A 5010-nucleotide genomic window follows, 5' to 3' on the forward strand; every position below is an offset into this window, starting at 1 on the left:
AACACCGTCGCCAAAGAAAAAGTTTATTTCACACACTATCTGAAAGGAGCATACTTCTATAAAACTGTGAGGATCTTTTTTCTTGGTTTACACACCATCCCTCCATAATAATAACAACACTTTGCACCGAATAAATAAACAATACAGAAACATATGCTCCTTTCAAGATATAACTTAAAGTAACACCCATAGAGCATTCCAACCTTATCTCAGCTTCAGAGCCTCCCACAGTGTTAAATAGTTTAGAGTCAAGATAATGAGCAAGCACTGAAGGACCTGGCCATTTATTTGATCACCTACAAAGTAGGGCAAGCTACTTCAGCAGCACGCTCATTTGACTACTTCCAACATTTGGAGTGATGGTCAGAGATGGGAATACCTCGGTCCACAAAGTTGCTCCCCACCACCACGAGAACCCGCGGATAATTCACACATCAGTCACAGGGGAAGGGTAGGTACTGTAGGGACCACATTATGTTGCTGTTCACTCTGAAGGGCTCTTCTGGTTCAGGCAGAGCTCTCTGCATCACTCTGACAGCGCTGTCAGAGCATTGGGGTGGTGGGACTGAAGTCCAGACCCCACTTAAACAGTCCATGTCATGGGGAGAGGCCTGAAGCAAGGGGAACCGTTCCCACAGACAGAGCATGCATGAGCACAGCAATTTCAATGGCAATTCAGCAAGTAGTTTCCGAGATATCTTGTGTGCACCACAGTGTTGGACAGGCCGACCGACCAACCGTCATTCTTAGATGCCGAGGTCATAAACTTTTAATTAGATTTAGTCAACTAGTGAGAAGGTTTTGTGTTGTAAACTTGTAATTGGCCACGTCTATCACCTCTGGCCATGTTGGCCATGTTGTGTTTGATCATGACTCATGACATTGGTTGTGTGGGCTTGAGGGGTAGGGTTCCCATGGACTGGTCTGCTGAGCTGGTGGTGAGCTCTGGTGGTGTGAGTGGAATGCTAAATGACCTCCATGGCTGAAACCTGAAGCTGTAGGACAGGCGTCAACGTGTGCCCAGATCCACAGCACACTGCAGAGTACTCTGAATGCCAGCCTGGTCATCACTACCGTAACTCATAACTCTGAGGTGTCATATGTACTGTAATATCAAAGAGACACACTGCCATCTAAGTAAAGCTTCAGTAAAGAAGCTGTAGTGAAACGCACACATTTTACTCAGGTGTCTCTGTGATTTTCTTGAGAACTATTTCACTGGAGAGCGAATCTGCTCAAACGTTTTGTATATTTTAAGATTGACTTGCCCTTTCAGTACATTTCTATTCTATACTTCTCCATAAAGGATTTAGATTAAAAAACTTGATATGCAACTGCTTTAATACAGGGCTGGAGCAGTCACTTTTTGAACGCTGAAATTCAACACACAGAAATTCAAGCTGGCAGTGACTGATTATAGAACCTATGGGCAAGATTAAATACCCTGTAAAATAAAACATTACGGATTTCATAATTATTGCCCTAGACCCAAGTCAATGGTATGGAAAAATGTATGATTCATCTGAAAGTGTTTATTGACTTCTCTTCTTTCAAACACAAAACATCCACACATATTTTTATGATTTGCCATGGTCAAAATGTGTTAATTGTTTGTGGCTGTTTGTTCATATCACAGCAGCAAAAGCTTGGCTAGAAATGCAACAATTGCATTCAGTCGATTGGTGTGTTGTGAGTGAATGTGTGTACTGTACAGTATATGTGTTGCGCGAGACGGTATTATTTGTTTAGCCGAGGTGTACAGTAATGGTCAAAAAACAATGCCTGGTGTTCAAGAAACCGAATCAATCGACCCAAAATAGACCTTCAAGAAAATTATATCCTTTTTATTTAATGGAACAATTGCTTTGCAGAGATTTATGACTGTGTGTGTTCTTAGATAAATTACGTGAAATACAATTCCTGCCAAAAGTCTAGTTGCTACGTAACTGAGAGAGGTCAAGCAGACTCGGTAAAGGGACGGGGGTTCTCCAGATAAGTCCATTCATCAAGTGCTGCCATGTGCCAAACATACAAAGGACAGCACTTCCATTCCTGGGTCTATTTCCCTTTCTCATCTCTTTTCTTCTTTTAAACTCCTTTCACAGTTGTCCTGACCCTTTAAAGTAGTCCCAACACAAAGAAACGCCCATATTTCTTTCTTTCTTTCTTTCTTTTTTAAAGGCGAGGAGACTTTATTATGGTCAACATATCACTAATGCTCAAAAACACAGTGTTATTTAGCTGATTTGCCTCCATGCACTACACATTTCTTTCAGTACAAAAATCTTTGCCCAATGAATTTAAAGGAATATGATCAGCTTTCACAGGTTTGTCAGGTATCCTCCATCTGCAGTCAATTGTGGTAAAAATAAAACACGATTTAATGGGTCCCTAAGCTCATGCAGAGAAATGCCCTTCAACCACCCCACCCGAGGCAGGTGGGGACCAGAGTGGCACGAATAAAAAAGAAACAATTTATGTTCGGGACATTTGAAGTTTTAAGTCGGCTGTGAAACCTTGTGCCATTAAGAACACTGCCTTTCTCTGCACTTCCCTCTTTTATAAAACAATAACAGCTGGGGAAATATTATTTCCAGGTCTACTTTTTTATTGTGACAATGAATAAATTACTATCAGATATCAGAGAAAAATGGCAAACGATGAAGTGTGGATTGCAGAGCTATTCTTTCAAGAAAGAGCAAAGAGAATGGATAATGAAGGCAGTGTGGAGACATGAAAGAGAAATTTCACACAGACAAGACACAAAAGAACAATGCCTTCAAAACACTGCCAGGATAGTTTTTCTGGGTGCTTGTTCCTTACTTACTAAAGTTCAACTGTGACTGTGATACTGCACAGTATCTTTTCATTGCTCATTTTACTGTGCCAAACCAGACTCTGAGAATCCCAGGCATAAGAGGACACAATGTCACTCTTGTCAATTAGGTAAGGTAACAGAATACCGTTTTTAAGTATACCATGGTATCAAGCAACCACAGTTCGGAACCGTAAGCCTTTCCCACAGTATGAATTCAGCCTTGCATTAAAATATGTTTTTATGTTGGCCCGGGCGGTTGGCGTAACCGTCTGGGCACCAAGGCTGGTAATCTAGCCTGACAGCGAGTCGCGAGTTTGACTCCCGATCCCGACGGCCTTTGCTGCATGTCACTCCCCATCTCTCTCCCCATTTCCTGTCAGCCTATTGTCCTATCAATAAAGGCATAAAAGCCAAAAACAAAAATCTTAAAAATATATATATATTTTTTGTAACGTTAATATTACAATGCTAATGCATGACTTTGCCCCCCCCCCCCCCCACACACACACACACACACACACACACACACACACACACACACACACACACACACACACACACACACACACACACACACACACACACACACACACGGGCATGCACATATGGTTTAGTTCAATTAAACAATATCTTCAAAGCAAAATACTTTGTTTTGTTTTGTTTGTTTTTTCAACGGGCCATAGTACAGAACAGTATGTTTAATTAAAAGGGGGAAATTTCATACCGTTACATCCATATTGTCTGCAAGTATCCAATGTGTGCTGTAGTCACAGTAAGGTCAATAGTGTACCTTTCCTTCAGTTGGCAGTATTCCCTCCCATCACATTTGCTCTTCTTGGCCTGATTACCTCCACACTAACATGACCTCTGTGAGAGAAGAACTGTACTTTTCCTGTGTCTTGTGAGTTGGAAGATGCCCAAGGCAAGGATGGAAAGGGCAGATGCAGACATGGAATTAAGTCTGACTGTTGTTTAATGATCACATTTACAGCAGGACCATGCCGCCTAATGAAGACAGGAAAAGGATCACTCCTAATCAGCTCAACGTGACGTGCTGTTATTGTTAACCACTATTTTTTAACTCTCCTGCAAGGTGGTTTAAGATTTCAGATTGCCTTGGGTCTGATGCTTCACAGGTAAGTCTACACACCATTACGTGCTGAGCTATTGTGAACATGTTTTCCAAGTTTCACAGAGTTGTCTTTGTACTTGAACTTCCTAGGACTTGTATCGAAGAGGAAGGAGCAAAAGTAAACAGGGAAGATTTCTGTTAAAGGTTCAGTGAATTGGCTTCCAGGAGACGGTGATCTTCTTATATAAGATGATTGAGGCTGAGGCCTTTAAAAACCCATTCAGAAACACCTTACGCCTGTCTTCTCCCTCAGAAAACATATCGTTATCTCTCATCAGTCAAGTCACATTTCTCCATCTTGCAGTATGTCAGAAAGACCAAGCCACAGCATGCAGAGCCTTCCTTCTCAAACCCCTAGCAGTTTAAAGTAAAAAAAAGGCATCCATATGAAACAAGCAGTGCATTTCCAAACTGCATGCCACGGCGCAAACAGATCGAAACGCTGATAAGCGCAACAATATTGGAAGGGAAGAGAGCAGCTATCCGCTTTGGCTGCCTCACTTCAACCGTTTCATTTGTTTTGACTCTTTTGATCTTCTGGTTACAATAAAACGAAAAAACGCCTAATGACCAACTGACCGTCTGTATCCGTGTCCAAAGAACAGGACACACTAACCTAAAAAGAATGGTGCACCCAGCGGCCAAATAATTGATGTTTTGAAGTGCACAGGACCATGTGAAAAGTTGGCGTGCTGCCACTAACATCCCACTCACACACACATACCCTTACATACCCATACACAAGTACAGGTATAATGCAGCAAAGCCAGGGTTAAGGAGTCAAACTTTATAGATAGTTCCTGCGGTACTTTATGTTTAACAGGCATTCAACACCAGTGAAACAGACGGCTCTAAGGGTGATATCAGGAGCGGGGCTAGTATCACCTGCCACCTGGAGAAGAAAGCCCCCCTCAGAAGATTTTATTTCTGATAAAACGCCCAGGAGAGTCAAATAAATTCAAAAGCCGTCCTTTGTTTGTTGTTTTTTCAATATCTGTGGAGAATCTGGGTCTGGCAGGCTTATGAGGGTGTGGAGCATGTTTTACACACTCGCTGAGTT

This window comes from Gymnoscopelus microlampas (genome assembly GCF_963454915.1).
Source record: "Gymnoscopelus microlampas genome assembly, chromosome: 18".
NCBI classification, from domain to species: Eukaryota; Metazoa; Chordata; class Actinopteri; order Myctophiformes; family Myctophidae; genus Gymnoscopelus; species Gymnoscopelus microlampas.